The sequence below is a fragment of the Rhinoderma darwinii genome, chromosome 2 (genome assembly GCF_050947455.1).
Source record: "Rhinoderma darwinii isolate aRhiDar2 chromosome 2, aRhiDar2.hap1, whole genome shotgun sequence".
Lineage (NCBI taxonomy): Eukaryota > Metazoa > Chordata > Amphibia > Anura > Rhinodermatidae > Rhinoderma > Rhinoderma darwinii.
Window position 1 is genome coordinate 203,671,485 of NC_134688.1, and position 14,399 is coordinate 203,685,883.

A 14,399-nucleotide genomic window follows, 5' to 3' on the forward strand; every position below is an offset into this window, starting at 1 on the left:
AAAACGTCTGACTGCTGTGCTTGCCAAAAAGGGGTTTGCCACCAAGTATTAAGTCTTGTTTGCCAAAGGGATCAAATACTTATTTCTCTGTGCACAATGCAAATAAATATATATAATTGTAATGTCCGTGGCTGCGGGCTGTCAGCTCCAGCCTCCCGCTGTCAGCCGCAGCCACGAGTCGGCAAGCGCTGGTACCAGCCTCCTCCTCAGGAGACGCCAGCGCTTACATCCACTCACCTCCGCCGGAGCCCGCAGGGTGCGCGCGCACGCTCGTCCCCGCTCTTAAAGGGGCAGCGCGCGCACCGGACATCTTGAACGACCTTTGACCCGTGAGTACCCTGGGCTATAAGAGGGGTCCAGCCCCCTAGTTCGATGCCTGAGCGTTGTTAGTTTTCCCAGTCTGTCTTGCAAATGGTCCCTTAGTGTTTCCCGTTCCTGTTGTTACCCGTACCTTGTTCCCCGTTCCTGTTTCCCGTGCTTTGCCCTAGTATCTAGTCGTGCCACGTCCTGTGTCATCTGCCACGTCCAGAGGAATCTGCCATGTCCTGTGTCATCTGCCACGTCCGGAGGAATCCGCTTCTTTCTGTGTAATCTGCCACGTCCGGAGGAATCTGCCACGTCCTGTGTCATCTGCCACGTCCGGAGGAATCTGCCACGTCCTGTGTCATCTGCCACGTCCGGAGGAATGCACCACGTTCTGTGTTATCTGCCACATCCGGAGGAATCCGCCACGTCTGGCGCAACTTGCGGCTCCTGTGTCATCCGCCACGTTTGGCGCCATCTGCTGCACCCATCTCATCTGTGCCAGAGCTGCGGCCACCATCTGGACTATTCAGGTACCCTTGTGCGGGACATTGTATTTCTGGGGTGTCCTGTTGTTTGGCCAGCTGCCTCCCCGCTGCGGCGGTGCGGCCTAGTGGGTCCACTAACCCGCTTCGTGACAATAATTTTGACAATGTGATTTTCTGTTTTTTTTTTTAGATAATCTATCTCTCACTGGTAAAATTAACCTAGCCTAAAAATTCTAGACTGTTCATGTCTTTGACAGTGGGCAAACTTACAAAATCAGCAAGGGATCAAATACTTATTTCCTTCACTGTGTATATATATATATATATATATATATATATATATATATATATATATATGTATATATATATATATATATATATATATTCACTATAAGGACAAAAGTATTGGGACACCTGCACATTACACCTACAGGAGCTTTTATGACATCCCATTCTAAATCCATTGGCATTAATATGTATTTTGTCTTCAGCTTCCACGCTTCTGGGTAGACTTTCAACAAGATTTTGGAGTTTATCTGTGCGAATTGTTGCCCATTCACCCAGAAGAACATTTCTGAGGTGAGAAACTTTCTTTATCTGCTGTCAGCCTGCATCCAGTTCGCTATTGCTGCCTGTTGTCAGCCAGTATCCAGTCATCCGCTTCCAGCCTGTATCCAGTCCGCTATCGCTGCCTTTTGTCAGGTAGTATCCAGTCATCCGCTACCAGCCTGTATCCAGGCTGCTATTTCTGCCTGTTGTCAGCCAGTATCCAGTTATCTGCTGTCTGCCAGTGTCCAGTCATTGGCTATCCTCCAGTGCCCAGCTATCATGTTCCATCCATCCGGCCACTCTCAGTTTGCCCCCTACCATTGTGGTCAATTCTGAACTTTCCACCCATTAAGGTACCATCAGCCAGTGCCTGTTTCTAGTCCACTGCACCAGCAGCTACTCCGCCTGGACCACCTCAAGAGGTAGCGACCTGGTAGCCTCCCCGCAGCGTAGACCTGATCCCTGTTTAGTGGTTAAAGGGTGAAGACCAGGGAGGCTACTCCCTTAGAGATGGCCCTAATCCAAACTGGTGGAGTAGCCCAGAGTGTCTAGAAACCTGCTGGTCTGTGTGTCTGTGTGTTTTACAGTTTACATTTTATTCTTAAACTGAATATTTTATTTTTTCTGAAACATAGCTCTTCATGGTATTCTGAGTTTTTGTTACTTTGCAATGTCATAAAATTAATAATAAAAGTTTATACTGTAGCATTTATCTCTTTTAGAATTTGCAAAATTCCACATAGATTAGCGCATAGAATTACATGTCTATCTAGGATTAAAGCATTCTAGCAAATGTAATTTCATCCTACAAGTCCAGCATAAAATAAAATACTATTTTTCATATGAAAAACAGTAGCTACAACTATAATTATTGTGAAATGCTAGTTGATGAAGCATAATTAAAGGGGTATTCGCAACATAAACATTTATGGCAGCTCTGGGACCGACACCTATCTCTAAAATAGGGGTTATCTGACCCCCGTCCTTCCTGAATCCAGACGGAGAGTGAAAGGAGAAGTGGCTGCGCATGCGTGCAACTCTCTCCATTGATTTCTATGGTCGTTATAGACAAAGCTGAGCGAAATGGTGGTTGAATGACCCCTGTACAGGAGATAGGTGCGGGTCCCAAAGCTTGATATGCCATTAATGTTTAGTTTGGGAATACCCTTTAAACTAGACATTTATCTATCCACATTTTAAAACAGTTAACTAAGTGCATTTTTATGAAAGTGTTATTTCCTCCTATTGTCTTGTTGGTTGAATCAGACACCTGCTCCTAGATTCCAGGCTTAGGGATTGCAAGAAAGAATATAAACTGTATTAAAATGACTAAAACCGTAATATGAGAACTTCTAAAAGAGAACTTCTGCTTTACATTTTTACACATGCTTTTTACTAATGCTTACTATACATGTATCCAATGTACTATCTATCCATATATCTATCTATCTATCTATCTATCTATCTATCTATCTATCTATCTATCTATCTATCTATCTATCTATCTATCTATCTATCTATCTATCTATCCATCCATCCATCCATCCATCCATCCATCCATCCATCCATCCATCCATCCATCCATCCATCCATCTATCTATCTATCTATCTATCTATCTATCTATCTATCTATCTATCTATCTATCTATCTATCTATCTATCTATCATCTATCTATCTATCCATCCATCTATCTCTATCCTACTTACGCAGCACGGAATTGCTTTAACTCAGACTATGCATTCCGTTTCCAAGGGGAATGCACCATGGAAACTTGAGCCAGAAGTCTGAATCATTGCCAGCAGTACATGAATCACCTTCTACTTTGCTCTTCTACTCCCTCTCTGTATAGACCAAAGAAAGGCTTGTGCCAATGAGCTATTTACATTTTCTGAAATAAGTTAATCAAAACAAAATGCATTCTATTCTATATATTGTCACATAACAAATATTTTTTAAACCTATTTTTCCCCAATTTACAAATTTACTGTTTTTGTAAGTAGTATAGCGCAGCTAATTCACCAAAGGCTCTGTTCACTTAAGGCTCTATGGTCCAGCACTGCTCTTGAGTACTTACTCTACAATAGAATGCTCTCTCTTCTACACTACACTTATAGGGTTGGTATTTTTTATAACCTTATAATATACATGGTGTAAAGACTACACCTATTAATACGCAAAGCAGGGTCTGTGCAGACACTGGGCAAGCAGGGAATGCAGGGAGGTCTCTCTGAAAAATAATGGTATAATATATTTACTGTATATCTTTACTACTACAAAATAAGTAAGTCATTGTATTTACAAAGTTATAGAAATTTTACATAGTAATCTGTAAAATGAAAGAATAGTTTTATTGGTGAAGATGCACTTTGAGCTAAAATTGAATATTGTGTATTAAGATATTTTTTATATTTGCTATTATGTTTCTATATAGGAGGTTGTATGTCGTTTCTGAACATTGATTTGTAAATATTGTCTTCAGAGCCATGCTTTGCATCTTCCACATAGATGTTCGCACTATTGTTCTACTGAACTCGGATCTGGATGTGCAATTATTTCATCAGCAATGACAGTGCTGCTAAAAACACATCTGTTTAGGAAGAATTAATCTTAGTGATGTTGAGTTGTCTAAACACATTTTGCTTATTTCATTGTGAACGTTTCAATGTCATCTCACCATTGTTAGGCATGAACTAATCTAATTTCTAATTTCTTTAAAAAATTGTAAGGTAAAAATGTAAAGTATGTAATGTCTCCTTAATCTGTCTTTTCTATGCTACAAATTGTCACAAAATCTTCTAAAGTACAGTTTTCATAGTTTCCACTTTATTTGTTGTAAACTGCCCAATTCCATGTGAATCACTATTTTTTTTTTGTGTACTTGTTCATCTAGGTCAATGATAACACACCAGGAAGTAAACTGGTTACAAAGTAGAGGTTTTAAAATGCTGCATCGTTGTCTTAGATGTGACAACGATGTCATATCTAACTTTGATGTGATAGCTTACAGGTGGATCATGCATGTCAAAGACATACAGGTCCCGCTGTCACTAAACCCATCAGGTCCTTGGGACTGACGGATTCAGTGAATAGCGCCAGATACAGCTGCTCTGTATAGAGAATACAGAACAGCTGTATCTCCAAAAGTAATACAAATTTTTAATAAAAAGTACTTCTAAAGTTGCACCAAACACACTGACTAACCTTTTTTTATATATATATATATATATATATATATATATATATATATATATATATATATATATATATACAGTATGTATATATATATATATATATATATATATATATATATATTGCCTTTCAAAGGTCTTGCATGACCTTTAAGCCATACACATGAGATTAACGGTGCCTGAACTCACTAATGTTGGCAAGATCAGACAGCAATCCAAAGTTTCAATAGGGGCAGCTTAACAGTCCCCCAATGGCAGATCCATTGTTATTCCTTGAAATAAGGAGCCAGAGATGTCTAATGTGTACGGTTATCTTGATTAGACCTTTTGTAAGAAAACTTTTAAGTGATTGAAAGGAGAAGTATTGACAAGATTTTGTTCTTCCATTAGAAAAAAAACTTGCCCAAGGGGAAAATATTTGCAGAGGACGCCATCTCTTTATTTTCTGTAATTAGAGGTCCCTATGTTCTGATTCTTATCATGTTGCTCATAGGCTATGGATACCTTTATGGCCTTTTTTTTTTTTAAATAAAATACATGTATTTTTACATACAAATTACTTTTGTAAGTGGCTATTATTTAAAAAAGTTTCACCGTTTAGCTTCTGCAGCTTCTATGTATCAATGTAAATAGAAGCTTAAAATCCCGTTCTTAGATGATCGATCAGGAAAAAGGCAAGAGCTGCTGTACAACGAATTGACAGACCAGCGCTTTCATGGTTTTGGCTGAGAATGGGATTCTGCAGCTCCCATGTAGGGTTACCATTTATAACATGTAGTATTATGAATGGTAACACTATATAAAACCTTTATTAAGCATACTTGACAAAGGCTTACACAAGCCGAAACGTAACTCAATGGAATAAACTACTGTTGATTTATCTCCACCTCTTGAGTGCTGCCTACCTTCTTTATTTTCTCATCAAGACATCCCTGTCAATATGGGCATAGGGACGTTATAGAGGGGGAACTCCACTCTAAACTGCCCTCTATGAGCCATAGTGGGTATTCCCTGCGAGCTGTTCCTGCTCTGGCAGACCCTGACTTTTAATTAATTGCCTGGTTAGCCATTCATTTGAATAGCAAGTATGTAATCTTTCATTTCCCCTGCAGCATCCACTGCAGAGGAAATGAATGGCAGAATGAAGGAGGCTGTGTTTTGAGAAGGTATTATCTTCATGCGACAGACCCTTTAATAAGGGAATTACAATGTTATGGAATCACTGGTTGAGCAATTTCCAGACATCAGCGCAAAACGCAGACATCTCAAGCAGAGACATAGGAAATAACATCACAAGATACAGATGGCCACCAGTAGAGATGTCAGATTCGTTTTTTAGTACCAGTTATCCCTGGATGACCACACAAAACAGAATCATATAACTCATTGAGCAAATTAAATCTAAACTGAGGAGGTACAATCTCCCAGCTGGAATGGTTTGCGGAGCGAGTTGCTAATATTCTTCAAGTTCAGTAGCAAGATCGGACGATATTGCAGAAACCACTATCTCGTTAGACAAAATAGGTTCAGGGTTAATGTCGGGGACCTTAGAGGAACAGAAACTTCGAGATAAGCCGTCAGCCCTGACATTTTTAGACCTGGGTCTGTAGGTCACCATAAAGTCATTTCTGGTAAAATACAAGGCCCGTCTAGCCTGTCTGGGATTGAGTTTTTTAGCATTCTAAAAAAGTCAGGTTTTTATGGTCAGTAAGGACAGTAATTTGATGTCTAGCCCCCTCAAGAAAGTGGTGCCACTCTTCAAATGCCCACTTAATAGCAAGAAGCCCATGACTAATTTTATCATAATTTTTCTCAGTGGTGGAGAATTTGCAAGAGAAAAAAGCACAGGGACGCAAATTAGTCAATACAGAAGATCCTTGAGACAACACAGCCCCCACACCTATTTCTGAGGCATCAACCTCAACAATAAAGGGGCTACAAAGGTCAGGTTGAACAAGTACAGGCACTTCTATAAAACAATGTTTTAAGGTTTTGAAGGCAGAGATCACACTAGGTTTCCAATTTTCAATGTCAGAACCCACTTTTGTAAGATATGTCAAAGATTTGGCAATGGAGGAAAAATGATGAATACATTTTCGGTACTAATTAGTAAAACCCAAGAACCTCTGCAGAGCTTTTAGTGAAGTGGGTTGGAACCAATCAAGAACAGCCTGAACTTTAGCGGAGTCCATATGAAAATCATGCGGTGACAGAACATACCCAAGGAAGTTAACTTCCTAAACTCCAAACACAAGTTTTTCATATTTCACGTAAAGACAATTCTCCCTCAACACTTGAAGGACAGATCGTAAATGTTGAAAATGAGAGGACCAATCGGAAGACAACACAAGAATATCGTCCAGATACACAATCACAAAGCGTCCAATAAAATTTCTGAAAATGTCATTGACCAGGTTCTGAAACATCGCAGGAGCACAACTTAAACCAAAATGCATGACCAAATACTCATAATAACCATCTGGAGTATTAAACGCTGTCTTCCACTCATCCCTTCTGCGGATACAATCCAAATTGTAAGCCCTACATAAATCCAGTTTAGAGAACCCCTGGCTCCTGAGATCTGATTAAACAGGCACAGGGGAGTGGAAGAGGATACTGATTCTTAACGGTAATCTTATTTAATTTACGGTAGTCGATACAGGGTCTTAAACCGGCATCTTTCTTTTGAACAAAGAAAAAACCTGCACCCACCGGAGAAGTAGATGGACGAATATGACCCTTACGGAGACTGTCTTTAATATAATCTTTCATGGTCTGTTTTTCCGAAGCAGAAAGATAATTATGAATCTGCCCCTTAGGCAGCTTAACATTAGGGAGAAGTACAATGGGGCAGTGATACAGCTTGTGAGGAGGGAGAGATTCACAATCAATTTCAGAAAAGACATCCTCAAAATCTTGAATACATTCAGGCAACGATGGTGCGTTGCAAGATACATTAGTAGTAGAGAAAGACATGCAAGAATCATAACATTTAGAATTCCACTTAATCAAATCTGCTTTTACCCCATCAATAACCGGATTATGTGTCTGCAACCATGGGATACCCAGTATTGCCTCAGAAGGCAAATTTTCTAGAATAAAGAAAGAGATTAGTTCAGTATGCAAAGTACCCACTTCCAAAGTTACAAGCGGAGTGAAGAACTTGAACGACCCTTGAGAGAGATGGGTATTAATCTCAGCACAGAAAGGAGGAGAGAACATTGCTGAACTTTGTTTTTTGTGCTCTCGTAGACGTCGGTCAACACGCACAACAAGAGTCATGGTATCCTCTAAAGTCGAGGGCGGAGGGTAATTAAGTAGAAGATCTTTTAAGGTTTCACAAAGGCCCCGGCGGAATTGACATCGGTGCACTGCATTGTTCCACTGTGAAGAGACGGACCTCTGTCTGAATTCCGAACAGTAATCTTGGACAAGACGCCGTCTCTGCTTGATAAATAACAGATTGGCCTCAGCCACGGCAGTGATATCTGGTTTACCATATAATAAACCTAGGGCTGCATAGAAGATCTCAACAGAAAAAATTCAGGGGCATCAGGTCTCAACGAAAGGCCCAGGTTTGAGGATCTCCCTGCAGGAGTGAAACGAGTTCAACTCGCTGCTGCTCTGTTCCAGTGGAAAAAGGTATTAGTCGAAAATACAATTTACAACTCTCCCGAAAATTAATAAATTACTTACAATCACCAGAAAAATGATCATCTGCATCCTGCATCTGTTCCACCTGGGTGTGCATAGGTTCCATAATAAAGAAATGGGTTTGTGAATATGCCATCTCAAGGCAAGTCGGTGGTATGGGTTGTAGTAGACCGCTTCAGTAAGATGTGCCACTTTGTGCCCCTCAAAAAACTACCCAATGCTAAGACGTTAGCTACCTTGTTTGTCAAACACATCCTGCGTCTGACAGAGGGGTACAATTTTTTTCTTTTTTTTAGAGAGCCTTCTGTAAAATGTTGGAGATTGATCTGTCCTTCTCCTCTGCCTTCCATCCTCAAACTAATGGCCAAACCGAGAGGACTAATCAGTCTCTAGAACAATATTTAAGGTGACTGTCAATATGATTGGGTCTCATTCATTCCCCTCGCTGAATTTTCCCTTAATAACCGGGTCAGTAACTCGTCAGGGGTCTCCCCCTTTTTCTGTAATTTTGGGTTTAATCCACGGTTCTCCTCCGTTTCACCTGGTAGTTCCAACAATCCCGAGGTAGAGGTCGTTCATCGGGAACTGTGCACAGTCTGGGCCCAGGTTCAGAAGAACCTAGAGGCGTCCCAGAGCATATAAAAAACTCAGGCAGATAGAAGACGTTCTGCTAACCCCTTGTTTATGGTCGGGGATCTGGTGTGGCTATCGTCAAAGAACTTGCGCCTTAAAGTCCCGTCCAAGAAGTTTGCTCCCCGGTTTATAGGGCCGTACAAGGTCATTGAAGTCCTCAATCCTGTCTCCTTCCGACTGGAGTTGCCCCCATCTTTTCGAGTACACGACGTGTTTCATGCCTCCCTCCTTAAACACTGCTCCCCGTCCTTGGCCCCCTCACGGAAACCTCCTGTCCCCGTTCTCACCCCTGAGGGGGTAGAATTCGAGGTGGCCAAGATTGTGGACAGCAAGATGGTCCAAGGCTCCCTCCAGTACCTGGTCCATTGGAGAGGATACGGGCCTGAGGAGAGGACTTGGGTACCCGCCCGGGATGTTCACGCTGGGGTATTGGTCAGGAGGTTCCACCTTCGTTTCCCCAATAAACCAGGTCCATCTAGAAAGGGTCCGGTGGCCTCTCATAAAAGGGGGGGGGGTACTGTTAAGGATCTGCCAGGCACAGCTTCTGTATCCACGCCCATAGGTAATCAGTCTGCACCTGCTTCTATGTCTGTGAGACTGACTCCATCTTCCACCACTCAGGATGGCAGGCTTAGGAGTGGGAGAGCCTATCACAGCCTGGCCAGACGGAACTAGCTTCCGCCCTCTGTATATTTATACCTGCCTTTCCTGTTCCTCCTTGCTTGTGATTCTTCTCTGTTGGTTTCCTGGCCCTGCTGCAGCTTCTTGAACTACTTGTCCCTGCTTCGTATTGACCCTGGCTTACTGACTACTCTTCTGCTCTGCGTTTGGTACCTCGTACACTCCTGGTTTGACTCGGCTTGTAAACTACTCTCCTGCTCTGCGTTTGGCACCTTGTACTCTCCTGGTTTGACTCGGCTCGTTTACTACTTGTTGCTCCAGTTGCTCACCTTGTTGCCGTGGGCAACTGCCCCGTTTCCCTTTGTTCTGTGTTTCCTTGTCTGGTTGTCTGTCGTGCACTTACTGAGTGTAGGGACCGTCGTCCAGTTGTACCCTGTCGCCTAGGGCGGGTCGTTGCAAGTAGGCAGGGACTGAGTGGCGGGTAGATTAGGGCTCACTTGTCTGTTTCCCTATCCCTGTCATTACAACGTGCTTTTCTGTTTACAAACATCCAAACAGAATGTCATAATGATGGCGGCTGCGCGAAAATCCAGTAGCCGCGCATCCTATGTGATGACTCACGGAGCTGTTAAGTGCCTTTTGCGCACTCAAAACGCCGCGTTTTTTGTGTGCGCAAAAACGCACACACTCGTGTAAATCCACCCTTACAACGCCCAATTGGTCAAAAGTAAAGACACGCCCAGGTTGTCATTAAGAAACTAATTAGCATAATTCTAAAATTGCTCATAACTTTCTCAAAATTATAGTTTTTCAAAATAAAATAAAAAGATTCAGATTATGTAGGCGATAGGGCACTTATAATCTGGTGACAGGGTCTCTTTAAGTACTCCACCCTTACACTTGATAGGAAGAAAGACAGAGAAAAGGGATATGCTGAACAACTAAAACCAGAACCGCCCAGAAGCTAGACTAGTAGTCAAGGTAATCTTAAAGGGACGGACATTTTCTAATAAAAAATAATGTAAATTTCATCCAATGTAATTAGAACATTCATATGTATAATACAATAACACAACTCGAATCATGGGACAATACCTTTAATTTTAGTTTCAATAATTAGCTGTAAGTATGTATAAGAGAATTAATGTGTTGTTTCTTTTTGTTTAAATGCTATATCTATTTATGTTTTAATTTTTAAAATTGTCCCTGGCCACCTTATTGGAGCCACACACTTTCTTGATGTATTCATGTGTAGAAAGTACAGCAGGGCTTGTGTGCTTTATGACAAAATAAATGAATGGAAGTCAATTGACATAGATATTTCAAAGATTTTTACAATCTCCACGAAGTGCTGGAACACAGTCCCCTACAGGAGAAAGACCAGAGAGGTAGAGGGTAGATGCACAAAGAGCCATATTTGTGTGTGTGTGTGTGTGTGTGTGTGCGTGTGCATGTGCGTGCGTGTGTGTCCGTGTGTGTGCGTGTAGCGTTGCTTTCCTGCCTTATCTAGGCCTCCAGCAGTACAATAGAGCTGTCTATAATGTTATAAGGGCCCCCTGCCCACTGTTGGGATGGGGCCCACGCTGCACGGCCCATAACATTTATGGGCTGAGCGGCACGGGTCCCCTCATGCTCGGTGGCGTTGCTAGCACCAGAGGGTGCCCCTGTGCTAGTGACAGTCACATTCACTTGTACTTGCGTTCTCAGGACGCACATACAAATGAATATTATAGGCTACAGGCCACGTTGGGCCTGCAGCCTATAAGGTGCTGGGAGGACTCCTTGCGCAGGCCAGTGTGATGACGCAACTGCATCACACTGGTCTGTGCATGCGTCCTGCCCGGAGGTAGTGCATTGCTCCGTCTGTCGCGGGAACGGGCCAAGGTGAGTACAATTTTTTTTATTTTTTTTCGGTGGCGGTCTGGCAATATATGGGGGGTGGCTGTGTAGCACTATATACAAAGGAGGGGTGCTGTGTTGCACTATATACAAGGGGGGTGGCTGTGTAGCACTACACAAGTGAGTGCCTGTGTATCACTCTATCCAAGGGGGTGGCTGTGTAGTACTATATATAAGGCGTGGTGGCTGTGTAGTACTATATACAAGGGGGGGCGCTGTGTAGCACTATATACAAGGGGGCACTGTGTAGCACTATATATAACGGAGGGGTGGCTGTGTAGCACTATATACAAGGGGGTGGCTGTGTAGCACTATATACAAGGGGGTGGCTGTGTAGCACTATATATAAGGGGGAACGCTGTGTAGCACTATATACAAGGGGGGAACGCTGTGTAGCACTATATACAAGGGGGGAACACTGTGTAGCACTATATACAAGGGGGGCGCTTTGTAACACTATATACAAGGGGGGCGCTGTGTAGCACTATATACAGGGGGTTGCTGTATAGCACTATATATAAGGGGGAGCGCTGTGTAGCACTATATACAAAGAAGGGGGTGGCTGTGTAGCACTATATATAAAGGTGGGAGCGCTGTGTAGCACTACATATAAGGGGGAGCGCTGTGTAGCACTATACACAAAGGGGGCGCTGTGTAGCTCTATATACAATGGGGGGCGCTGTGTAGTACTATACACAAGGAGGTGCTGTGTAGCACTATATACAAGGTGGAGGCGCTGTGTAGCACTATATACGAGGGGGGGCGCTGTGTAGCACTATCTGCAAGGGGGGCTGTGTAGCACTATATACAAGGTGGGGCTGTGTAGCACTATACACAAGTGGGTGCCTGTGTATCACTCTATACAAGGGGGTGGCTGTGTAGTACTATATATAAGGCGTGGTGGCTGTGTAGTACTATATACAAGGGGGGCACTGTGTAGCACTATATACAAGAGGGGCACTGTGTAGCACTATATATAATGGAAGGGTGGCTGTGTAGCACTATATACAAGGGGGGGTGGCTGTGTAGCACTATATATAAGTGGGGAGCGCTGTGTAGCACTATATATAAGGGGGAATGCTGTGTAGCACTATATACAAGGGGGGAACGCTGTGTAGCAATATATACAAGGGGGGCACTTTGTAACACTATATACAAGGGGGGCGCTGTGTAGCACTATATAGAAGGGGGTGTGGCTGTGTAGCACTATATACAAGGAGGGAGTCTGTGTAGCACTACATACCGGGGATAGCTGTATAGCACTATATACAAGGGGGTGCTGTGTAGCACTATATATAAGGGGGAGTGCTGTGTAGCACTATATATAAGGGGGAGCACTGTGTAGCACTATATACAAGAGGGATGGCTGTGTAGCACTATATACAAGGAAGGAGGTGGCTGTGTAGCACTATATATAAAGGAGAGCACTGTGTAGCACTACATATAGGGGGAGCGCTGTGTAGCACTATACACAAAGGGGGGCGCTGTGTAGCACTATATACACTGGGGGCGCTGTGTAGTACCATACACAAGGGGGTGCTGTATAGCACTATATACAAGGGGGAGGCGCTGTGTAGCACTATATATGAGGGGGACGCTGTATAGCACTATCTACAAGGGGGGCTGTGTAGCACTATATACAAGGTGGGGCTGTTAAGCACTATACACAAGGGGGGCTGTTTAGCACTATACACAAGGGGGGTTTTGTGTAGCACTATATACAAAGGCGGGCACTGTGTAACCCTATACACAACGGGGAGCGCTGCGTAGCACTATATACAAGAGGGGGCTGTGTAGCACTATATACAATAGGCGGGTTTTGTGTAGCACTATATACAATGAGGGGTGCTGTATAGCACTACATACAAGGGGGAGTGCTGTGTAGCACTATATACAATTAGAGGATGCTGTGTATCACTAGATACAAGGGGAGCTCTGAGTAGCGCTTTATACAAGGGGGGTCTATGTAGCACTATATACAAGTGGGCGCTGTGTAGCACTGTATACAAGGGGGGTGCTGTGTAGCACTATATACAATGGGGGGCACTGTGTAGCACTATATACAATGGGGGGGTGCTGTTTGCCACTATATACAAGGGGGCGCTGTGTAACACTATATACAACCGTGGGCACTGCGTAGCACTATATACAAGAGGGGGCTGTGTAGCACTATATACAATAGGCGGGTTTTGTGTAGCACTATATACAATGAGGGGTGCTGTATAGCACTACATACAAGGGGGAGTGCTGTGTAGCACTATATACAATGAGAGGATGCTGTGTATCACTAGATACAAGGGGAGCTCTGAGTAGCGCTTTATACAAGGGGGGTCTGTGTAGCACTATATACAAGGGGGCGCTGTGTAGCACTGTATACAAGGGGGTGATGTGTAGCACTATATACAATGGGGGGCACTGTGTAGCACTATATACAACGGGGGGGGGGGTGCTGTTTGCCACTATATACAAGGGGGCGCTGTGTAACACTATATACAACCGTGGGCGCTGTGTAGCACTATATAAAAGGGGGGGGCGCTGTGTGGCACTATATACAAGGAAGGGGGCTGTGTTCCACAATATACAAGTGGGGGCTGTGTGGCACTATATACAAGGGGGGCTTTGTGCCACTTTATACAAGGGGGGGCTGTGTGGCACTATATATACAAGGGGGGTCTGTGTGGCACTATATATTCTTGGTAATTGCACTATATAGAAGAGAGGGGGACTGTGTGGCACTATATACAGGAGAGGCTGTGTGGAACTATCTACTAAGGGGGGGTTGTGTGACACTATCTACTGAGGGGGGGTTGTGTGGCACTATGTATGAAGAGGACTGTGGCGCTATCTACAGGGGGTTGTGTGGCGCTATCTACAGGGGGCTGCGTGGCGCCATCTACAGGGGGCATAAATGGGGCATTACTGCTGTGGGGGCACAAAGAGGGCACAGTTAACCCCTTCCCGCTCCTTGACGTACTATTACGTCATGGCAGCTGTATCGTTCGCGCTCCATGCCGTAATAGTACGTCTCGGGAGTAACGGCCGTTTCGGCCGTCCTCCCGACAC